The 26,237-nt window shown below is 37.8% G+C and overlaps 1 protein-coding gene across 1 annotated transcript in view; it reads left to right on the forward strand.

Annotated features, from left to right (window-relative positions):
- Nucleotides 1-26,237, forward strand: part of SLIT2 (slit guidance ligand 2) — a 391,090-nt gene that overhangs the window by 206,711 nt on the left and 158,142 nt on the right.

The raw sequence follows: 26,237 nt of genomic DNA on the forward strand, positions 1-26,237 counted from the left end.
GATGGAGTACTCAATGTGGCAAGAGAGGACCAGGGGACACAGATATTTAAGGAGGACAGAAAAGTCAAAAATGGCAGATGCTGGGCTGAAGCATCTTTTTTTGGGGGCGGGGGGGGCGCTTTTTAGGGCTGCACTCATGGCATGTGGAAGTTCGCAGGCTAGGGATCAAATTGGAGCTACAGCTGCCAGCCTATGCCACAGCCACAGCAATGCGGGATCCAAGCCCCGTCTGTGACCCACACACCAGCTCATAGTAACACCAGATCCCCAACCCACTGAGCAAGGTCAGGGATCAAACCCACATCCTCATGGATACCAGTAGGATTCATTTCCACTGGACCACAATGGTAATGCCCCTGAAGCATCCATTGGTTTGACAGTGACATCACCATTTGACTCTCAATAAGAAGGCGGGTTCAGCACAGCTGGGAAAGGTCTGTATTGAAGTGAGACACAGGATGTTATCCTCAGAAATGAGGAGAAATTGGGCAAGGACCACTGTGGGTACAGCTACATTGATCAGTGTGGAAAGAGAAGGAAAGGAACATTCTCCAGAGGGCTCAGCGAATTAGAAGACAAACTTACTTTCCTAGATTCAGGAGGCTAAGTGTAGGGTGGGAAATGAAAAGAATGATCAAGTGACCTAGTCCTGCCAAGTGCCATTGTGACAAATGGAAAAGGACAGAATGAGCTCAGGTCAGAAGGACTGCGGGGGTGGGGGGTGGGGACACTGAAAGTGAAAACATAAATGTGCAGTGATGCACATTTTACTGTTTTATTCTTATTCCCCTGTTTTCCCTAAAAGTTGACTTCAAAAAAAAATTTCAACTCAACTGAATGTATTTAGATATTTAAATGTGACTGTCATGTAGGTTTTCCTGCAGCTATAGTAGCTTTCCTCATAGGTGGGGTGCCTTGTGCCTAGGCTCTGGGTCAGACACACCTATGTTAGAATCCTAGCATCAGCTATATAACTCAGGAGCATTCATGCATCACTGTATTTTTTAGAATAAGCAATAATATAGCAGAGGATAGTCCAGCACCACTTGAGTATATAAATGCTTACTATTGTCATTGTCATTTTTATCACTATTTTTAATAATGTTATTTGGGATTAGCAAAAACAAACTTCTGTATATAAAATAGATAAACAGGAGTTCCCTTAGTGGCGCAGTGGTTAACGAATCTGACTAGGAACCATGAGGTTGCGGGTTCGATCCCTGCCCTTGCTCAGTGGATTAAGGATCCGGCGTTGCCGTGAGCTGTGGTGTAGGTCACAGACGCGGCTCGGATCCTGAGTTGCTGTGGCTCTGGTGTAGGCCGGTGGCTACAGCTCCGATTAGACCCCTAGCCTGGGAATCTCCATATGCCGCGGAAGCGGCCCTAGAAAAGGCAAAAATAAATAAATAAATAAAAAATAAAATAAAATAAAATAGATAAACAGCAAGGTCCTACTATGTATATAGCACAGTGAGCTATAGTCAATATCCTATAATAAATTGTAATGGAAAAGAATATGAAAAATACTGTGTATATATGTATATATGTGTAACTGAATCACTTTGCTGTACACCAGAAACTAGCACAACATTGTAAATCAACTATGCTTCAATTAAAAAAAAAATAGAGCCATTCCCATTGTGGCTCAGTGGGTTAAGAACCTGGCATAGTGTCTGTGAGGATGCATGTTTTTCTTTTTTTTTTTTTCTTTTTTTAATGATTTTTATTTTTTCCATTACAGTTGATTTACAGTGTTCTGTCAATGCAAGTTTGATCCCTAGCCTCACTCAGTGGGTTAAGAATCTGGCATTGCTGCAGAAAGCTGCGACATAGATCACAAATGTGTCTCAGATGTGGTGTGGCCATGGCTGTGGCCAAGGCCTGCAGCTGCAGCTCCAATTCAACCCCCAGCCTGGGAACTTCCATATGCCACAAGTGTGGCCCTAAAAAGAAAAAAAAAAAAATAGAACTTGCTTTTTAATTTTATATTTAAGAGAAAACTTCTTTAAGTCTCTTAGCCGGCCAGTTTCTCACTTCTATGTCTCGACCTTCTGCTGCATCCAAACACCTTGTTAATTGTCAGCCCCACGTCTCCCCTGACGCTCCCTCTAATGCTCTGAGGCCACCCACCTCTGCACTTGCATGTCTCCATAACATCCTTTCAGTTTACTTGCATTCTCTCCAGATATCCTAACCTTGCTTTCTTTGTATTTCCCATAGCATCAGCCCTATTATTTGGGCACAAAATAAGGGTCCCATCCATATCCAGTGCCTCAGAGGGAGCTGGGCTGGGGTTATCGACTAATGCGCTGGCAACACTGGTGAACCTCAGCCTGCTCATGGTCACATCGCTTTCCTCCATCCTCCTTGCCCCTCTCCTGGCCATTAATGCAGCAAGCTCTGTGCCCAACCCTATTATTCAATTATCTGCTATTAAAATGATAAATTGGTTTCTGCTTCAATAATTCAAAGTGCCTGAAGACTACTCTTTTCAGAATGTTATTTTTATATGGAGGTGTTACTTTAAAAGGAGATATTTCTTACCTGAGCATCCTGGTTTCAAGAATGTACTGTTTATTTCTCCTACTAATTTGGATCTTTTTTAAAAAGGTATTTTATACAATGTTTTAAAATTAAGGGTATTTTCCACAAGTAAGAGCTGTGGGGATGTTTATTGATCATTATCAAACATGTTAAAAAAGGATTTACATAGAATCAAGAGACTGAAAGGGGCTTATGCCAACTCTTCTCATTGTGATATTGACATTTCTTCTCCAGGTTATTGTTTTCATCCTGTTACAACGTCCTCTTTTTACTGCTATTCTGTTAGCAGCAACACACTTTACCACAGAGGATTTATTAGGGTCTGTACTTCATGCACCAGCTACAAACATGTGGATGACCTTGAGGTTGTGCCTATGTGTATTTTTCCAGGATCAGGTCCACAGATTTTGTGAGCGTTTCCAAGGGTTCTGAGTTCCTTTTCCCCCCTAAAATATAAGTGGGAAGGACCCCTCACTTCTCTAAAATTAGTTTCAAACACAAGTTCTACCACTTACTTGCTTTGCAGTCTTGGATGAGTGGAGCAACTCTCTAACCTCAGTTTCCTTAAGGATGCCAAGTGGGCTAAAGGAAACAAAATATGCAAAGCCCCAGCCCATTGTGGTTGCTTCCTGCGTGCTGTGGAGACTTCTTCCTTCTTGTCTAAAAGTCATCATTCCCACTGTAGCATGGCTCTAACTCATTCATCATCAGAGACAGAAACCAGCTGCTCAAGTCTCCGTGCATAACAACTGTCTGTGTGCTTAAAGTACTTAAGCAAACCCTTGCCTCCTTAACCACGGGTTAATTCCCTTGACCCTTCTTCGTAGCCAGTTGTCAGATGGGAATTTTCTCAGTGGTTTGCCCACTTAAGGCATGTGTCTCTGGAGGCGAGCGGTTGAAGGGGGAAGCCGGTGTTATAAACAGCAGGGCTGAGCCTTGAGCTTGGGTTCTTGTGTTTCTGGGGTAGCCCCAATTGTTTCTGCAATAAAGGAAGGATCAACCCAATAGGATGTTGCATGGTTCCCATCAGCCCTGCACACCACTTCCACCTGGAAATGGGGAGTGTGCATGAGGAAGTGCTACTTTTTAATTGTTGGATAATGAAGAAGAAAGAATGCAGCAGTGATAGTGGAAGAGGTCTGGAAAAAGTGTTTGAAATTGTATCCAGGACTTCCAGCCAGTCTGGAGCCAAGAAAAGCCAAAACTCAGTATGCAAAACGAACCATTCAAATCTCCCTTTCCTTCCTGTCAGAAGTGCATCAGGCAGCTTTTAAAAGCAAGGGCTTTACAATTGCAAATTGCAAATTAAGAACAGATAAGATATGTTATTTAAATGAATCGATGATGCTTCAAAAAGGCCCCTTGGCATGTTTATCTGATCAAATAGTTAACTAAATTCTAGATGCAAAATATTACAATCTTGAATTTAAGATCAGCTACTCATATTATTAAAACTGTAAGTACAGAGGGTAAATAGGTAATTCCTTCCAATAAATGGTGTTCAGAACATCCAGCCGACGCCCAGCTCTTTTACTGTATCAAAGGAGATAACATAGATGAAAATATCTTATACATTTTTAGGTTTTGGTCTGATGTGTTGTTAATAATTTTCCCAGAACAAAGGCAGTAGAAAAGTTAGAGACAGAACCTGGGAGCCCATGATGTATGAGAATTGCGAACAGGACAGAATCAGAGGTGGCCCTCCTGAAAGCTTGCTCAAAGGAGGTGGCTTTGCAGAAAGAAACGCTATTCTTCGGCAGTCATCCTTCGGACACAAAATATTGATCTCCTTTTGTTAGTCACATATTATCTATAAGATTCTGACTTCTATGACCATTAATAAAGCCCCCAGGTTTCTTGGCAACAACTTTTAAGCCCAGCAGTTTTCCTTGTCAGATGGGAAGACAGCACATTCTATAAGGAGCCAGAGCCCACAGAGAGAGAGAGATCTGCTCCTCTTGTGAGCAAGGGAGAAGGGGCCAGGCAGATGCAGCAGTCCAATAAAGATCCAGAGGTTCTTGCTGGGCACACTGGTGATCAGTTGTGAGGTGCATCATGGGTAACATGAGTCAGAGCAGCTGGAGTAGCTTTAATTCACAAGATCCCATTTTTAAAATCTACTTAAGGTTATCTTTATTGTAACATGACTCTTGTTGGAATCCCAACATTCTTTTTTGATTTGGGGAAAAAAGTTGGTGCTAATCTATAAGACATTCTCATGGGAGGGTGCCGTCTCCTGTGTTTCATGGGAAGAAGTGGTTGCAAACGGCTGATGAAAGCCAACAGGTACGTGCTCGTCTTGCAGGAGAGAGAGCCAGAAGAAGGGTCTCTCCCTCTCACTCTCCTCTCTCTCTCTTTCTCCATCTCTCCCCCCAACCTCCACACACACTCTCTCTCTCACACACTCATGATCAGTAAAACAGAAAATGAATTCAGAAGCAATTATTTCACAATAGCAATAAAGTGAGAATTGTTTTTTTAGCCACTCGACTCACTACATAAAAGAAGGGAGTGGGAAATAGTATTAGAGGAATCCACAGATATCTCCCAAAGAAAAGATGTTAAGAATGAATCTGAAGAAAGAGAAAAAAGAAATGGAAATTTTATAGGCTGGGATTTTACCAAGCCTATACCCACACGGTCACATTTTGGAGCCCAGAAATAACACGAGTAAATCTATATCTACTTAACTGGCCATCTGTTGTCTTTCTGAGAGACTTGAGAAACCTATGTCTTTCCTGTTCTTTCAAAAATAGTCACTGATATTGATGTGCTAATAATGCACTAGTTTAATGGCACTAAATATCCTGGTTGTGTGTTAAATAGTCTGTACTTTTATGTGATCCAATAGCCATAGTTGTTTAAGCAACCTAGAGTGTGATTTTTTAAGGACTGCTTTTTCTTTGGGAGGCACAGGAAAAGAATATTCCAGTCATCCCTAGAAGGGATTTCTGTTTTGATTTATGTATTGGATTATGAAGATTCACTGCTTTTCTTGAATATTACTTCAGTTGCTTTTAATTGTTATTATTAGTAGCAATGACAATAGTGATAGTCTATATGCTAAAGGACTGAAAGAAATCTAGGTAGGAGCATTTGGAAGCTTAGTTTTGTTTTTGACTCATTCTTGCTATTTTTTTTATTTTTTGGGAAACCTTGTTCATAAGGGATTGTTAAATATTTCCATCCAGTCACGTTACTTGAAAAGGAGAGGCAATGTATAAGTTTCTTTCTACTGTACTGTTTTCTAATATACAGAGAGAAAACGTTTTTTAATTTTGATTTTCTTTAAAAAAAAAAAGGAGTACATCAATAATACAAATATTAGCTAGACTATTAAGGAATTCAAAATAATTGATAAACAGAAACTAGACATGTTACAAGGAAAAACAAAAGAGGTATGACTGTATTTAAAAATAAAATTATCGATGCTGTTTATAACTAATGCTAAAAAAATTAAAAAACAATCTGGAGCCCACTGCTCTGATTTATTTTAGGATTGACAGCTCAATGTTTTTATCTGAATTCCTGAAAACATCACTTGAAATGTTTCACCTACCAAGAATATAGTCAGTAACCTGTAACCGTTTTTTCAGAATCATCAACTTAAGTTTTCCTGGGAGAAGAAAAGTATCTTTGATATATTCTAAACTTGATCATAATGGTTGGGCCACTGGATCTTCACCACATGTCGCTACTACTTGTTTTATCTCTAGCAGACCATTAGAGACTCATGCCACTTTAGTCACTCTGTGCATAAAATGCAAGTGATCTTACTTTCCTTTTCTAAGTGATGCTACAAGAATGAATATAAAATCCCATCAAGCTGACTAAGCCATGTGGACTCTCTATAGCATTGGGCTACATTTCATACAATGGGACATTAAAAACCGAGCATCACAAAATCATTTTATATTTTGGAATTTCATATTTTACACCATCTTTTAGATACTTACAGCTTGATTCTCTTTTGTTCTACCTGAATTTCTTAGAGCACGCATCCCTCTACTTAATCAGAAAGAGCAAATGATAACCATTAGGATGGGAGGAACCTGGAAGTGTCATTTCATCCCAACCCCTAAGGAACTGTCAGAAAACATACAGCTCATTCCAGATGGAGGAGACCAAATCCTATTTTCAAAGATCTGCTCTACAGAAAAACATGTACCTATATTTCTGATGAGGGAAAACTTTGTTCCAGCTAGATTTGAAAATTTCATTAAGTATACAAATATACAAGTATGATTTTTTACTCCTTTCTAATTTTAGCATACTTCTCTGCTGAGTCAAAATGTTATGAAGAATTGCTCTAAAGTACTTGCTCATTAAGTGTTCAGAAAAGTCATATTCTAATATTTGAATTAGAATTTTACGTCTTCTGGTAACAAGTGAAAACTGTGCTGTCAGTTACAGTTCCTGAATCCATATTTGGGGTGAAGTTAACTTGGGTAACAAAAGAAAAAGAAAAAAGAGAGACTCCAGTGTTTGTCTAACAATATTATATTCCAGAAAAAAGTTAAAAATTCATATTCAGCCAAAACAGAAGAATAAGAATATTAAAATATTACTCACCCATAAAAAGAATGCATTTCTGCCATTTCCCATGACATGGATGACCCTAGAGAATATTATGCTTGGGAAAGACAGTCACACAGATAAAAACAAATACTGCATGATATCATTTATATGTGAAATCTAAAAAATAATGCAAATGAATGTATATGCAAAACAGAAACACACTCATAGTTACAGAAAACAAACTAGTGGTTACCAAAGGGAAGAGGGAAGGGGGATAGGAAAAAAATAGGAGTTGGGCTTAAAAGATATAAACTACTATACATAAAATAGATAAGCGACAGGAATGTATTGTATAGCACAGAGAACTATAGCCATTATCTTGTAATAACTTTTAATGGAGGAAAATATAAAAATAGTGAATACTATGTGGTACACCTGAAAGTAATATATCGCAAATCATCTATACTTCAAAAAAGAATATTAAAATAATTCAGGTTTGTGGGTATGTCTACAAATACACATCTTTTTTAAACCTCCATAGAAGTTATGTTTTTCTTCAATTTTAAGTCACCTAGCAGCGTTAGCCTGGACATAGGTCACTGGTGTGACATAGGTCACAGTGCCAGCTTTGCTGCTCACTCACCCATCCCAGAGGAACTTCACCTCTGTTACATTCCTGAAGTTCAGCCCACTGTCAGCAACCTGTCACTCTGTCCCGCTTTCCAATATGACACATGTGACTTTCTCTGTGGGGGATAAATCAAACCCCCACATTTTTTTTCCCAAATTTTGAGGTAATGGTTTCTTTGGAATTAATCCATCATCTTTTATTTTTTTAAATCTCAGGTAGTGCAGACAGTGCTTCCTTTGCAAATGGTCCCTTTGTTCCCTGCTAATGTAATGCAACTAAAAGAAATTCTACAATCAGAAAAGGATATATTGAATTTAATTAAGATGTATAAAAATTTCCAAGATCTTGTAAATAGAAAACTATTCATACTTGGTAGGTTAAATTTCCTGCCAATGCACACACAAATGATATGTGTGTTGGAACTATTTTATCAATGAATTTTCATCACAAAGATACACTATGAGACTAAGAACTGCACCCATATGTGAGCCCTGAATCTTCTGTGGCTAATTCTCTGTGTATAATAACTAAGCTGAGTGTAGGCATATATCATTTTATGCAGTGCTTTTGTAGCAAATTGATTTAAGTGCCTTTTTGGAGCAGTTGTGGGCAGAATTGATTCAGTGGCCAATAGATTGACTTACACAGCACAATTGTGTCTGGGTTTATTCTGGCATCTAAATAGTTTTAAGCAAGTGGATCGGTCAGTAGTGTTGGAGTAAGTTCTCCATCAGCTTAGACTGTGAAATGCCGTGACGTACATTATTAAAAGAGATTCAGTAAAGTACTGTGGGTTCAAATGCCCGTTGACAGCTGGCAAAGGAAAAAACAAACAAACCAAGTGTTTGAGGTGCATTAGAAATTTGAAGTAAATGTTGTCTCCTTGTAAAGGTGTAACCTGACATGGTCAAAGTAGAATTGACCAGAAGATCTAATTGCCAAACTTTGCGTCCCAAGATAAAGCTACGACGTTACAAAGTGGATAGGTGGGGATGGTGTGTTAAATGTGCATATTAGATGCCTTGTACTTCTCACCCACACTCCTCACATCTCTCCAACCTCAGAATCAATCCAGCCTGTTTCATTTTCAGGCAGGAACTTTCTGTTAACTTCGGAGCCCCCAACGCACGTTACACGTGGGGGGGTAAGTTCCTTCAATATCTAAGGCTCCGTTTCCTCAACTGTGTGTTGGTGATAACAACACTTGCTTCTTAGTGTGGGAATATTAAGTGTGTGGTGTTTAAAACAATAGAATGATGTCTGAGTAGAAACACAATCCTACAAGTATTTAAAAGGAATAAGTTGTGTGTCTTAAAACTATTCAGCTCTGATACTTCTTTTCCCTGCGTTGCTGCTGACTTGTCGTTTTGCCCTACCCGATTTAGCGTTTTTTCCTCTCAATCCCATCCTCTCTTATTTTGGTCCCCTCTGTCACCCCTTCTTTCTCTGCCCTGTTCTTTTCTCCCTCTTCTTACTTCAACACAGTTCTGAACTATTTCTTTGATTTTCCATATCTCGTTTCATTCCCTCTTCACTATGACAGTTTCCTTTCTGCCCATGAACATGGTTTGCCATAGGGAAAGTGGGCATCAACAGGGAGACACACCCATCCCTCTGCTCCTGAATTGAGGCCATTCTCTGGCAGATTAGGTACCAGGGGTAATGGGGGTCCCGGTTCTCCCCTAACTCCCTTGCTTTATGAGTCCCCACCCGCAGTAGCTCACCTAGTTGAAGATCAGAAGTCACTTTTCAGATTCTTTTTTTTTTTTTTTTTTTTTTTTTGGCTTTTTAGGGCCTCACTCACGGCATATGAAAGTTCCCAGGCTAGAGGGTGAATCAGCCTACACCACCGTCACAGCAACGCGGGATCCAAGCCTCATCTTCGACCTACACCACAGCTCACTGCAATGCCAAATCCTTACCCCACTGAGCGAGGTCAAGGATCCAACCCATATCCTTATGGCTACTAGTCAGGTTCGTTTCCACTGTGCCACAGCGGGAACTCCCATGCTTTTCAGATTTTATATCTGTAGTTAGTCCTTTTTTAGATACAGTTCAGAAATAATGGTATCTTGAAAATGTGGCTTTGGATATCCTTAAAATGTCTGCTACCTGCATAATCAAGGGTGGTTTGTGCATTAAATGGAAACATTAGTTTAAGATTGCCTTTCAAAAATTATAAAATGGCTTTTTTACATTCAGAACATTATGACATACTCGGATGCGGGTTATGAACCTCTTATCCTTCTTTGTAATTCAGAAACTGTACTTGATGAATTTAAATTCCCTGAATTTAAAATGTACCTTAAAATAGCTCAGAGCTTACCAAGATTGTTTTAAGTATTTATTGATAATGACAGCAATATAATTCACAGATACTATGTTTAACTGTGAAAAAGGCTTTTCTATTTTATGCTAAATTGTACTTTTATAGATATAACTGGTACACTAAAATTTTACCTAACTTATAGGACATCTTCCAAAACACTTTTTTTGGTCTATATTTCCACACTAAAATGATAATATGTAACATTTACTGAATATGGTAAAGTCCTATGTTAAATATTTCATATATTCTTCCCAATAGCCCTATGAAGTGTGTTCTAAATATTAGCCTTAATTTAAAGATGAGGAAATTAAAGCTTAGAGGAGTTATAAAAAACTAGCACAAGGTCACAGAGCTAATGAAGGGCATATCCAGGATAATACTCTTCAGTGATGAAGGCAGAGACCAAGTCCTCAGGTTCACCCTGCAGTGGAGGGAACAGACGGAAACAGGCAGAGTTGCACACGGCTGTCCGGCACTTGCTCTGTGCCGAGAACATCACCAAGCATTGCCCAAGTTTTATTCCAGCTGTGTCCAGCAACAGCCTCATGAAGTAGGTGGTTTTATTATCCCCATTTTGCAGATGAAGGGGTGAAGGTTTAGCGAGCTGGAATGGCTGGTCTGCCTAACAAAGCCAGGAAGCAGCAGGACCTGAATGCAGGTCCAGACCTTCTGGTCCTTAAACACGTGCTGTATGCTTCTCTCTCTTCACAGGAAGACAAAGGATTGTTCTCATCTGCTGTGTGTAACTCTTAAGTCTAAAATGTACTTTCACCCGTGACAACCATGTTTCCTTTCTGCTCCCTTGAGAATAGTTACCCTGTGGGGAATTCTGAGGGAGGAGAGAAAACATCGACCTGAAACCCTGTTCCTGCACCTCCAACCTCTTCCCAGACTTGCACGAGTTCCTTGGAATGTGGCCCTTGAGATACTCTAAGGTACCAGATATTTCTAGGAATATGGAGTGCAAGACATTACTACATATAAACTAGTCTTTCTCTTGAACAAATGCAAAATCTCTCTCTTACATGAAACTCCTTTTTTTTTCCTTATCCACACACAGCCGTTTGGATCTTCAGATGCATAAAAAGACTTATCTTCCACGCAGTGTGTTATGTGATTATATATTAGAGTAAAAAGTTTCACTGCATACACTATACCTTTTAACAAATAAAGAATTTAAGCTGTGATGACTTTTCCAGGTTGGCGTCATTATTTCCTACCCACATTTATATTTATTTGCTTTTCTAAGTTAAAATCTGGGCAAATACTAATTTATCATTCCTGAGTAGTTTCCAAAGTAGCCCATGGACATACAGATTTATGATATTCCCGGTCAGATTCTAAGAGAGGTTAAACTGTGGAGGAAAATAAAATTACCAGTAATTAAATTTACAGGCAGGTTTGCCATCTAAAGCAAATTTATAGCTTCAGAGTGAAAGATAGTTTAGACACTTGCACATAAGCGAATCCATTTTTACATGATATAAGTATTATACATTGCTGTTTCAATTTATATAATTAAAATGATATCATGGCACTCCGAGGTTAATGGGATACTCAACTGGAAACCATACGTTGTGGGCAATAAAATAGCAACATTGCAGTATCGGCTCTTTTGTTAAAAGCTGATGCAGTATTTCAGCACCATTAGATTACAGTCTACTTTTGAAAAATCTTTAGAACAAGTAAGAAAGATATGCTGATTAAAAAGAGCAAACTCTTGAAAGTTGCCTTGATTTTTCTAGAATAGAGGATTAAATTAGGATCTATAAAGAGTGCTAGGATAGATGTATTTGCCAACTATTTTCATTCTGCCTCTTTTCTAAAATAAATTTTCTGGAGAATATTCCAGAAATGCTTCAAGTGAAGCTTCTAAAATTTTCATTAGGAATTAAAATATAGAATTCTTTTAAACTGAAAATCATTTAAATCGATTTAAATATGGAAAGAAAAACTTTCTTAGATCATAATATTTTACATTTTTGTAACTAAATTACAGGTAGTGAGATTAAGATATCTATATATATATATACCTATATACCCATGTTTTTAGACAGTGAGCTTTTCTCTCTGTATCTTTCTTTTTCTTTCTTATGTCTCTTTGTCTATCACACATGTACATACATTTAGAAAAAAACATATAACAGCATTTATTCAGATATCATATGGATATGGATATGGGGATAAAAAGCATCTATTCCCATTTAAAAAAAATTTTGTTTATGGCCACACCTGCAACATACGGAAATTCCCAGGCTAGGGGTCGAATTGGAGCTGCAGCTGCTGGCCTGTGCCAAAGCCACAGCAACACCAGACCTGAGCTGCATCTGCAAACTTTGCCTCAGCTTAGTGCAGTGCCAGATCCTTAACCCAATGAGTAAGGCCAAGGATCAAACCTACATCCTCACAGACACTATGTTGGGTTCTTAACCCACTGAACCACAGTGGAAGCTCCTCTTTTTATTCTTTTTCTTTTTTTTTTTTTTTTTTTTGTCTTTTTAGGGCCGCACGCACGTCATATGGAAGTTCCCAAGCTAGGGGTTGAATCAGAGCTACAGCTGCCAGCCTACACCACAGCCACAACAATGCCAGATCCGAACTGAGCAGGGCCAGGGATCGAACCTGCATCTTCATGGATACTAGTCAGGTTCATTACTGCTAAGCTACCATGGGAACATTCTCATTTTTAAGTACAGTTTTATCCCAAACTCAAATAAAAAAGGTTTTGTAGCCTCTGAAAATTCTGTGAGCATGATCAAAAGACTATATCATGTATTGTAGAGCTGTTGTGTGTATCTGGAAATAAAATTAGAGGAAGATGTACAGAGTTGAACCAAAACAAGTTTCTAAGAGAGAATGGCTTGTGAAAGGGTTCAAGACGGTCTAAAGTAGTAACCACTTCTCGATGGCCATAGCCCCAAAATTAAGCTTCTGTTATATTAAAAATGTATCAAACCAAGTACAAAATTATCACAAAGGACCAGAGAGCATATTAAATATACTAGTCCCCAGCACAAGCAGTGATTGCTTTACAATGTCTATTGCATCTATCAACTAAAGAATGGATAAGCAAGTGTGGTATATCCATACAACGGAATATTATTTGACAATAAATAATGAACTGTGGATACATGCTACAATATGGGGAAGGGAAAGGAGAGTGACTGCTCATAAATACAAGGTTTCTTTGGGGGGTAATGAAAAATGTTCTAAAATTAGATTATGATGATTGTTACTGCAATTCTCTAAATAATCTAAAAAACATTGAATTGTACAGTTTAGACTAGCAAACTTGTAGGTATGTAAATTTTGTCTCAGGAGAGCCGTTAAAGTCTATTTGCAAATTTTTCTTTTTGGTTGGATCCTAATTTATTGAGATTTGATGTTTACCAGTTTTAGTTATCAGTTGTTGATTTCTAAGTGTGTTTCAACTGAACCTTGTCTTCCACTGAATATGTTTTCATAATTATCAAGAATCACTTTTTAGTTGAAATCTGTAAATTCTGGAAGGAAAGCTGATGGTTAGCCAGCTTCATAGAGCAGAAATTTTTAGAAAGTCAGAATTGAGGATACACATTGACAGTGACTTTTCATTGACAAATGTACCTTTGAGAACTATTGGGGAGGAGAAAAGAGCACCAAATATTTCTGCTCTGAATTAGTTAGATGTTGTGCTCCAGTCGTTCTTGCATGAAGATTCCTGAAGCCTTTGTTTCATCTTGTTTTATTACTTTTTCATCTTGTTTCTTACTGCAAAGAAGATTAACTGAAAACTCCTCAGACGTCTTATTTCAGTGTTCTGAAATCCCAACACAGCTTCTCTTGCCTTCTAATTAATTGTTCAATACAGCAAAATTCTGTCTTCTTACCATTCACTTCCAGTAATGTTACATTTACTATACCTGTGTGTTTCTGGTCTTTTCATTCTGATCTTTTCTTTAGAAACAGCTTCCCAGTTCTTCTTACTAAACCAACTCCATCACTTTTCCTAAGACTCAAATGCCTTCCCCTTGCAAAAGTATTTCCTGATTTATATGTCACCTCATTGTTGTGTCTCATTATTTAGTCTTCTCATGCATGTCCTGAGTTTATGTTTGCTCCTTATTCATATGTATATATGATCTTCCTTACTGTCTTGCAGTGATTTTGATGAGAAAATATCATCACATTTTTAATGTCTCAATACATGAATAGTGCAATTCCTGACACAAACACATGGAGTTATAATTAGGAAATTATTATTTATCGGTTGGCATCCATGTTTTATTGACTAAATTATGAAACTCACACATATTCCTGGGCCTATTACTGAGAGAATTGAAGAGCTTTAAAGCCTGTCAGCTGAGACTGAGATTATTATTTAGGCTGAATAAAATTTTCTAGCAACTATTTCCCACTTCAAATATGTGTTTATATTAACACAGTCATTCTAACTTTGTTATAACCTTTATCTTACTGATCTCAGTAAAGATATTTAAAGCACAGAAAGAATATTTTTACCATAGCTTTGAGGAGCAAAGAATCCATACATCATGGTATTAAATTACCAGAATAGATGATGGATGACATTTTCATATAGTATATCCTAAGGAAAAAAAAATCAATTACCTACTAAATATGTAATTTGCTTGAGAACCTAAATGTCAGTAAGTATAATACTAATTTGCTAATCAATTATGGACATTTGTATTTATGCTTTATTGACCACAGCCAGGCACTGTGTTAGGCACTGAGGGTGCAATGATGAATTATTCAGTATCTCTTCTCAGGAGTTTTTAGCTCTCATGGGATGTGTCAACAAGTAAAATAGCAGTTATAATCCAGTATATCATCAATTGAGTATAACAAGTTATAGGACCATGAGGTAGGGAGTCTATGCCAGTATTAGAATATGTCTGAAATGATTTTTAGAAGAGAGACTATTTAAACCTTTTTACAAAGGATGAGTAGGAGAATTAACCACATAAACCAAGGACTAACATGTGAATATTCCAGGCACAGGGAAATGGATATACAAAGACCCGACAGGAATCCATGCATGTATATTACATAGTGTGTGCATTTACAGCCAACCCCCATGTCTGCGGGTTCCACATACACACATATGGAGGGCTGACTGTATATTTATTGAAAAAAATCTTCATATAAGTGTCCTGTGCCATTGAAATCCATCTTGTTCAAAGTCAACTATATAGTCTGTGAATCCGTATGTGAACCTAAACAACTCCATCTTTTCACAATATTTGCAAATATCAAATCATCACATTGTGCTCTTGAAACTAATCTAATCATGTATGTCCATTGTATCATAATAAAAATTTAAAAGAAACTCCATAGCAAAGTTTTTCTTAATTTTGTTTTGTTTGTTTTTACTACCATCCACCACCCCAACACATCCATCAATGACAAAAGTGATAAAGGGAAGTATCTCCAATTGAGGACAAAATTAAAATATTTCTCCCTTTCAGAAACTGCTCCTTTTATCAGTTCAGAAATACAGTGATCACCTCACCTGCCTGCTTTCTTGTTCTGAATCTGAGCTTCTTGAGAGCAGACCCATGTTATTTATGTATTTTATCTCGAAGGACTAGCAGTATATTCAACACACAATTCCCTCAATAAATAATTCTTGAAGTGAACTGAATTGCTAATCAAAGTGCAGGAAAGTAACATATGTAAGGGCCTTTGTGTGCTAAGACCTGGCTCGCACTTCACATATTCGCATGGAATGATCGCATGAAATGAATCGGATCCTGCAGTCCTTGCAGTGTCTCCAACATAGCAATGCTTGCTACTTTTTTTTTTTTTTTTTTTTTTTTTTTTTTTTTGTAGAATTAAAGTGAGTAGATCATGGTTCAAAAATCGTGGTAACTTAACCAAGGTCACCAGGTCACATAGTTTAATGAAGTGGAGCCAACGATTTCTATCCAAAATCTGCTCACAATCCTGTCTCAGTACAGGACCCTCTGGGATAGCTCTGCAGGCATCTGGGGGTGTTTTCCAGCTGTTGTGGTTATCTGTGTGTTTAGTTGTGCCAAAAAAATCAAACATGGGTTATCATAAAACATGGGTTATTAGCTCAGGGGCCTTCTCATAAAATGTACACTGGGAGGTTATTTTTAAAAATTTGTTGTCATGCACTGTTTTTAGAATCTCTGATTACCTGATGACTCTACCCAATTATCTATGTCCTCTTTAAATGTGTTTAATTAGTGTGCTTACAGGCCCAGAATGCGACTTAAAATCGCTTGGAAAGATCAGTATTAATATGAGGCAATTTTATGATACTATTTTGAAGGGAGAAAGAGAAAAGATAAAAATTATTTACATTGTGAATTATTTATTATTTCAAGATTGGTGTCCTGGTTGTAAGATCTTACATTATGCAAAAAAGTCTTTAAAATGTCCTCTCTGAACATTCTGGAAACGGGTAGTGATGATGGTTTCATAGCAATGTGTGCAAGTACTTACTGCCGGTGACCTCTACACTTCAAATAGTAAATTTTATGCTGTGTATGTTTCACCGTAATGAAAAAATTGGCCTCTTATCCAGCCCTCCTCTTCGGTCAGAGAACTATATATATCCTTTTTTTAATGGAACTTCCTATTTATTATTTGCTGGTGGCATTCACAACTTCCAGCTGGATGCACATAAACAAATGCCATACTTATAAACCACAGAAAAGCTAGAAGATAGTTTATCAGAGATATTCCAAAGGGCTACTAACATGGGGTTCAAAGACAGTGGGGATACTGGTTACCCAGCAGACTTGTTAAAAACACAGATTCCTGGACCTCTTCCCAAGAGATTCTGCCTGGCATCTCTGGTGAAACTCAGCATCATGTTTTTTAAACCACTTCCCCAGAGGATTCTTATGGATGCTCCTAGAATGACACTTTGAAACCACAGTTCCAGGGTCATACAATGCTGGAGAGCCAGACCTCTCAGAAGCCACTTCCTGTGAGAGGCAGGGCAGCAGTAGTTAAGTACATGAGGTTTGGAGAACAGCAGAGCCAAGTTCAAGTTCCTGTTTTGCTTAGTAGCTATATGACTGAAGCTACAGTTTGTAACCTCTATAAACATCAGTTCCTTGCCTCCAAATGGAATAAGAGTACATTCTGATAGGATTATAGGAACAATTATATAAACCAGTGTCACCTGGCAGTTAATAATTGCCCAATACATGTTAGCTTTTAGTATTATCCTTTTTATCAATTCTAAATTGAACATGTTTTTACATTTAAGTATCTATTTTACAGTAATTATTACAACTGCTGTCAGTAAGCTGTGTAAAAATCTATTGACACTTTGTATTAAGTGTAAGAAAACACTTATCAAATTAGAGAATAGAAGAAAAATAGATGTAGATGTGTCTTATTACTTCTGTGTTCAATAAAGCTTTGGGTGCTGAGGACTAGATGTCACTCTCGGTGCCCAGTGACAAAACAATTTTAGTGGAGGAACAATACTGACTTCCCCTCAAAAGACACGATTCATACATCAGACAGAGAACGATTAAGAAAAAAAAAATCTATTTCGCATATTACAACCTGGAAGAAAAAGGGTATATGTAGAAGAGACAGCCCTGGTGGGCAAGTTGTTGGTTAAAAACATACTATAAAAAACAGAATTATCACAGAGCAGTGAGTACTTCGGATTTTGTGCTGTAAGTAAATACTTCTGAATGGATGAATGAGAAAGTAGCGGTGAGAGAGAAAACATAGCTGGCTTTCCCACCTTCAGATATTAATATCTTGAGTACATCAAACCTTGGTTCTTAAGGACAATGTGAAATTCACCAGTGTGTAGCACTTGAAAGAAGATTTCTATGTTCAGTGCATCGTTCAATTCTCTCTATGGTACAAAGACTCATTATTTCTCTTTCTGATCTCTGTATTGAGCTCTGGTTTAATATCGCCAAGGTTTTCTGAAACATGGACACTTACCTCTCCTGTAAATGGCTTGATACCAATATATTTAAAAGTCTTTTTCAGGAGTCCAGTTTTCTTCCCCGATTTCCCCTCATTGTATCTTTAATACCGGATTTTACTACTAATAATAAGTAGATTTGGGAGTTCCTGTTGTGGCTCAGTGGGTAAAGGATCCAGTGTTGCTGCAAGCTGTGGCAAAGGTCATGGATGTGGCTTGGATCCGGTGTGGCTGTGGCTGTGGCGTAGGCTAGCAGCTGCAGCTCTGATTCAACCCCTAACCTGAGAACTTCCTTATGCCATGGGTGCGGCCATAAAAAGAGAAAAAAAAAAAAGGTTTTATTACTTTTAAGGACCCCAACCACAGGCTTATACATATCATCCCTCATCCTTACTCATGCACATCCAGGAAGGTGCCATGTTTTAGAAGATTTTTCTTTAGAATTTCTTTTACTTTTGCTCCCTCCTTTCCATAAACCTTTGTTCATTAAAGGCCTGTTATATGCCTAGAATGCTACAGTAACAGGGTGAACTAAAATCTCTGCCTTCAGTTATCACATTGTCTAGCAGGAGACACAGTTGTTTAAGAAAAGGATTCAACTAAAATTTTTGGATTGTTACAATAAATATGTGCACAACTTACCGTAAGAACACAGAAGATGGGAACAATTAACCCCCCAATAATAGATTATGTTTTATAATTAATGTGTAATTATGTAATAGCTTATTGATATTGAATTATTTGAATATTAAATTGCATTAATAATAAGGTTGTTATTTGGACCAGGCAAAAGAGCCCATTTTACAGACACGCAAATGCAGAAAGAAGGTAGGTGACCTGCACAGCATCATGTAGCTAATAGGTTACAGAGATCTTAGCCCAAGGCTCATCTGGTGACTTGGAGGACTGTATTGAAGGAGGTATTATTTGCTCAGTACTTTGCACAGTGTTTGATCCTTCATTTCATAGAGATAGGACCTAAATGCTTAAGACAAGATAAAATGTGGATAAACTGAGACATTTGGATACATGATTTTATAAAAGGTGAATTAAGAGAATAGAATTAATGAATGAAGGTTTGAGATGGACGTGGAAGCACAGCTGGTATCAAGGAAGGCCTACAAGTGAGATACCGTCTGAAGAGTTCAAGACATTTCAAAAAGGCCAGCATGGCTGGAGAAGAGTGGGCACGATGGAGAGTAGAAAGAAATGAGGTCGAAAGTGTTGACCAGTGTATTTGGGAGACTTGTAGACCTTGTAATGCTTTAAGTGTTTCCCCTGTGGTAAAATGTGACATCAAGGATGAATTTTGATAAGATAGTGGCAAGATATGATTATAGGAAGGCAAAGGGAGAATCAGAGAGATGGTTGGGAAGTTATTAAAATAACCCAGCAAAGAGGGGGATGGTGGCATTGTTAGGGGAGCGGAGGTGGAGGTAGGTCAGATTCTGGATATATTTTGAAGATCACTGCAATATATTTTGTTAACATTTATTACCTCATGTAGTTAAATACTTTCTCGTGATAAGGACTTTTAAGAGTTACCCTCTTAACATCTTCAAATAAACAATACATTATTAAATGCAGTCACTATGCTATACTTTACATACCCAGAACATAGTAATAGTAATCTTTTTTTTTCTTTTTTAAAATTTTATTGAAATGTAGTTGATTTACAATGTCATACTGGTTTCAAGTGTACAGCACACACTGATCTCATTCATTCTTTTTAAAAATTTTTTTATATAATGATTTTTATTTTTTTCCATTATAGCTGGTTTACAGTGTTCTGTCAGTTTTCTACTGAACAGCATGGTGACCCAGTTACACATACATGTATACATTCTTTTTAATCATATTATCATGCTCCATCATAAATGACTAGACATAGTTCCCAGTGCTACACAGCAGGATCTCATTGCTAATCCATTCCAAAGGCAGTAGTTTTTGTTTTGTTTTGGTTTTTGTCACCTATGGTAGCAGAAGTTTCTTGGACCTGGGATCATCCCACACCACTAACGTAACCGGAGCCACAGCAATGACAATACTAGATCCTTAATGTAAGAGAATTCCAACATAGTAATCTAACTGGAAGTTTCTACCTTTTGACCCCTGTCACCCATTTCTCCCATCCCCCACTTCCTATCTCTGGCAACCACCAATCTGTTCATTCTATGAGTTACAATTTTATTTGATTCCACATGAAAGTGAGATCATACAGTATTTGTCTTTCTATGTTTGACTTATTGCCCTTAGAAGGTGTCCTTAGGATCTATCCATGTCATGACAGAGAGCAGGATATCCTTCTTTATCATGGCTAAACAATATTCCACACATCTTCTCTATCCATTCTTCCACTGCTGAACACTTTGGTTGCTTCAGTGTCTTGGCTATTGTAAATAATGCTTCAGTGAATACGGAGGTTCAGGTAACCTTTCAAGAGAGTGATTTTTTTCCCCCTCTGGATATTTACCCAGAAGTAGGATTGCTTGATCATATGGTAGTTCTGTTTTTAATCTTTTGAGGACTTTCTATACTGTTTTCCATAGTGCCTGCGTCAATTTATATTTCCACCACGAGTGTAAAAGTATTCCTTTTTCTCCACATCCTTGCCAATGCATGGTATCTGTTGTCTTTTTGATGATAGCCATTCTGACAGGTGTGAGGTGATATCTCATTGTGGTTTTGATTTGCATTTTCCTAATGATTAGTAGTGTTGAACTTCTTTTTGAATGTCTGTATCTCTTTGGAAAATGTCTATTCAGGTCCTCTGCCCATTTTTAAATTGGGTTGTTTTGTTTTTGGTGTTTAGTTACATGAGTTTTTTGTGTGTTACAGATATTAACCCCTTACCAGATATATGTTTTGCAAATATCTTACGTCGTATGGGTTACCTTTTCATTTTTGATGATTTTATTTGTTGTGCAGAAGCTTTCTAGTTTGATGTAGTCCACCTGTTTATTTTTGCATTTCAGTGCTTCCTACCTATGTTTTCTGCTAGGGGTTTTAGGGTTTCAGGACTTACGTTGAAGTCTAGAATCCATCCTGAATTTAATTTCTATGTTAGGTAGTTGCCCAGTTTCATTCCTTTGCATGTGGTAGTCCAGTTTTTCCAAAACTGTTTATCCAAGTGACTATCTTTGTCCATTATGTATACTTTTCCCCTTTTTCATAAATTAATTTTCCATATACATGTGACTTAATTTCTGGGCTTTCAATTCTGGCCCATTGATCTGTCTGTTTTTCTGCCAGTACCATGCTGTTTTTATTACTATGGCTTTGTAATATAGCTTGAAATCAGAAAACATGATGCCTCTGGTTTCATTCTTCTTTCTCAAGATCGATTTGGCTATTCAGGTTCTTTGGTAGGACCAAATAAATTTTTAATTATTTGTTCTATTTCTGTTAAAAAATACCATTGGGTTTTGTGTTTTTTGGGGTTTTTTGTTGTTTTTCTTTTTTGTCTTTTTGCCTTTTCTTGAGCTGCTCCTGTGGCATATGGAGGTTCTAAGGCTAGGGATCTAACCAGAGCTGTAGCAACCCGCCTACACCAGAGTCACAGCAACTCCAAATCCAAGCTGCATCTTCGACCCAAACCATAGCTCACAGCAATGCCGGATCCTTAACCCACTGAGCAAGGCCAGGGAACGAACCTGCAACCTCATGGTTCCTAGTCAGATTCGTTAACCATTGTGCCACGATGGTAACTCCCCATTGGGATTTTTTTAAAATGATTTTTATTTTTTCCATTATAGCTGGTTTACAGTGTTCTGTCAATTTTCTACTGTACAGCAAAGTGACCCAGTCACACATACATATATACATTCTTTTTCTCACATTATCCTCCACCATGCTCCATCACCAGTGACTAGATATAGTTCCCTGTGCCATACAGCGGGAGCTAATTGCTTATCCATTCCAAATGCAATAGTTTGCATCTGTTAACCCCAGATTTCCAGGTAATTCCACTCCCTCCCCCTCCCCCTCCCGCTCGGCAACCCACAAGTCTGTTCTCCAAGTCCATGAGTTGCTTTTCTGTAGAAAGGTTCATCTGTGCCGTCTATTAGATTCCAGATATAAGTGATATCATATGGTATTTGTCTTTCTCTTTCTGACCATTGGGACTTTGATAAGGAATATATTGAATCTGTAGATCACCATGGGCATTTTAGCAATATTAGTTCTTCTAACCCATGAGCATGTAATATCTTTCCATTTATTTGTATCCAAAAATTTACAAAGCCAATTTAATATCCTTATCTTCCATCCCAGCTTCTCAATTACCACACTTGCTTCCCCCAAACACTTTTTGCATTTTATTATTCCTTTACTCAGAAAATTTGAGTGGTTCTAAACTCTCCCTAAGATGACAAGCCCCTTAACTTACATCAGATATCTTATAGTCGGACTTAAGCCCAGCTCTCTCCTTTATTATTTGATCTCCCCAAAAATAATTGCCTAGTTCACTGGAGACCCACCATTTCTCTACAACACTGCCCGATGGCACTCTCTGCCTATTGTCCCTGCCTGCTCTGAAATTCAATTTCCAAATTAATCTTCCTAAAAATCAACTCCAATCAAGCCATTTTCCTCCTCTGAAGCACATTTTTACACTCTATTGCCTAGTGATATAATTACAAACTCTTCCCTTGGCAGCCCCATCCTGCTAACTCAGTAGTTCTGACTCATTTTTCTCCTATCACATAGTTCACAGAGCAGTGCACTCCCATCAGTAATATCTCACACTGCCTGCAGACTCTGTTCTCAAGGAACAGAGCAGACACACTTAGGGGCACATGGCAAAGTAGACTAATCATAACATGTATGTGGCCAACACCTCCATAGTAGTGACTGCGTGCCGGACACTTTTTGAGCACATTAATCAGAGTATGATTTCACTGAATCTACCTAACAGCCCTATGACATAGGCACTGTTATTGTTTCATTTTACAGATGAAGAAACCAGGGTACAGAAAACATGCAGTTTTCCCAAGGTCACAAGGTTAATAATGGCAAAGCTAAAGAATTCATTCTCAGTCTCAGTCTGCTGTCTGTCCTCTTAATTCTCCTGGCATGCTTCCTCTCTCTTTGGATTACTGCCACCAACCCCTTACCAACACTAGAGGATGAAGAATATTGATCTCAATCATTTTTATCAACTTTAAAAAAAAAAAAGGCCCTTTTTATTTTGAAAATGGCCTGAATCAGTCAAGGCTCCAATAACTGTAACTTCTCTAATGTCCTGGATCACTTTTCTCAGATGCCACTTAAGCTTTTCTTATCCTATACGATCTTTGTGGTCACCAAACTGTAAGATATCAATCACGTCTCTCTAACTAGACAGAACAATTTCCACAAGCAACCTCATAACAGACACTGCAAATTTCGATTTCTCTATTTTGTTAATGGTTCCTCTAATCTAAGTTCAAAGTGACATCTCTCTCCTCTCTCTTCTTTGCCTAATCCATATCCATACACGGTTCACTTCTAAATGTTGGTTCTGTTCTTCCTGCATCCCTCATACAGTTCTAATCTTCTGCTCCTTTTCTATCTAAAGAGTGGGAGATGTTTCAGCCATTGACTATCCCAGGGTAAACAAGTAATGCATTGATGGATATTATATTGCTTGATATTCCATTACTCTTTTCCTCCAACTATCATAAAAGTCTTGGATCTGGTTATCCAAACTTGAATCTTTGACCCCAATATTCATCCTACATTCTGTTGCCAGTTTAATCTAAGGAAGAGCATCTGGCCTCCTCCCATCTCTCATTCTTCCCTCCCAACCATTGTCTGCTGAAATAAGACACTCCCTAATCAGTACCAAAATGTGTCCTAACCCCACCACAGACTTTTCCTTCCAACCTCATCTCTTACTACTCCACTACATATTATACCTTCTAAGCAAACCAGACCAAAAGCTGTTGCCATAAAAAGTTCTGGTTTCCCACCTCCATACAAAAATGCAGATGACCTAAGGCAGAGGCTATGATGAGGTTTTTTTTAAAAAAATCTCCTAAATTTTAAGCCAGAGGAAGGTCATACTGAGATGGATTAAGTAATCCCCAAGTCATCTTTTGAAATCTCCACATCTCGACTCAATGTTTATCTGGATTTCTCCTACATCCACATTAACACCTTGCGTCATTGGTTAGCACTAATACCAGACATCTCTGAAGCTTGATTTCTTTAATAATAATCATAAGTAATAACAATACATACTTCACAAGATGGCTATGTGGATTGAAAAATAAAAATTTGATATTATTTCTGAAAATTTAAGCTTGCGTACAGTAGGTACTGAAAACTTTCTAAATTTCTTCCTTCTGTTGAGGGTAAACATTGCCCACTTAACTAAAGGGACCTGGGATCCATAACTGAATTTAGTTGCCAGAGTGAGCTGGACACAAGAGCAGAGACCCTATAGAAGAATCTATTCAGGGGGGCAGTGACATAATAAACCACTGACTTTAGGGAGGCTCTGAGCCTGATGGTTTCTCACTCTTATATAAAAAGATGGTAAGTGTTAGAATCAAACTCTTCTAAGCCCTAGATTTCTGCCTGAAGCCTTCAAAAGGACCAAAAGCAAATTCAGAAGGAAAGGTGTTCTGACTGTGTGTCTCAGTGCCCTTCAGCGGTGTCTCTATGGCCCATCTAAACTCATCCTCCTGACTTTCCTGCCCATATGTGAGACCCTAATCATATAAAAACTGTGCCTAGAAACCGAGAAGAGCTGCATCTGCAGGTGACAAATATAAATGACCCCAGCTGGCAGAAGGTGAAGGCTGCAGAGCTGGGAAGCAGGCAGAGCCTGAAGCAAACATTTCTGCCAGTTTTATGCACCTTCACAGTCTCTAAAGAAGACTTTGTTCTAGAAGAAGCGGAAAAAAAATAATAAGTGATGAGAAAATATTGAATCAACAGGGGCACAGCACTAAAAAAAAAAACCTGTTGGTTTTCAAGGAGTGATGCAGATTTAAAGTTGCTCAAATTCATTTTTTCCCCTCCACATTTCTGATTACTTTCTGATTTTTCTTTCTCCAAAATTTCTCTTTACCTTCTAACTTAGTAGTGTTCTTTGAGCATTATTCCGTAGCATCAAGCCTTTTGAATATGTGCCATTAAACATTCGTAACTCAATGTAATTAAACAAAGGAAGGAAGTCAGTCTGAATCAATGGCAGGCTGGAGAAATAAGCAATTTTTTAAGGAAATGCAGTTTTATTACTTTTAAGGATATACCGAAGCTATTGAAAACAGTTCAGTTAGGACGTGAATGGCTTCCTTAACTCCTGCATAAGCACTTATTGCATATTTACCGTTTGGAATAAAATATGTATGTATGTTTCTTTTTTATTTTGCTAAAGATCTTTACTCTTTAAATAGACTACATTTATTTCTCTACAAATTGCTTAGCAAACCTTTTTTTTTTATTTGAACATTGCAGTTATTGAGATATAAATGAACATCTCAATTGCTTAAAACTTGGTGCTAATGAGGTCAAAACCACACACTAAATCTCTGTGTCTGTCAGTTGTCTTTATTGTGTGGCCATAAGTGTGTGAGCAACCAGCTCTGGTCATAAGAAGCACTGGGGGAGAAGAGGTGAATGAATCCGCCTCAAATGCCTCCACATAATTGGCAAATGGCTCTGTTTCATCCGCCATGCATCCGTGGTCAGTAGCTTCATCTTTCTTTGTGACCGTTCAGTTATTTCGAAATTTAAAAATAACTTTAGTACCTTCATTGTTACTTTAATAATTTGTTTTTTCATCCTCCTGCTATGTGGTAGTATTACTTAAAATTTTGTCTTTTCAGTGACATTTCTTGTGTGTGTATTTATGTCCTACTTGTTGAGGGCAGTAAGTGAGCTCATAGAATTGCATCTAAACTCTGAAGGAAACCTCATGATCCATTTCCTGAGATAAGTGATTTTTATAAACTCTCACTTCAACTCAGAGAGTGCTTCCCCCCGTGATTAAAATGTATTTCTCAATTAAATTAAAATGCAAATATAGACAGTCTGTGTTTATGGTTATAATAGAATTATTTAAAGAAGGTTCTAAATCAACCTGCTGGTAATATTTCATGCAAGAACTGTGGATTTTATTGTTAGGCCAATATACTGCTATATTCCATTTTCAAAATTAGTCAAAGTGCTATGGAAACTTAATCACATTGCCCAGGTTTTGTCAGGTTTTGCCCAGTCTTCTCGAGGATGTTAAATGGGACTCTTTTCCTATATACTTCTAAAGTTATGTCAGTGATGTGGGGAAAATATCAAGT

This window comes from Sus scrofa, chromosome 8 (assembly GCF_000003025.6).
Source record: "Sus scrofa isolate TJ Tabasco breed Duroc chromosome 8, Sscrofa11.1, whole genome shotgun sequence".
In the NCBI taxonomy this organism is placed as follows: Eukaryota; Metazoa; Chordata; class Mammalia; order Artiodactyla; family Suidae; genus Sus; species Sus scrofa.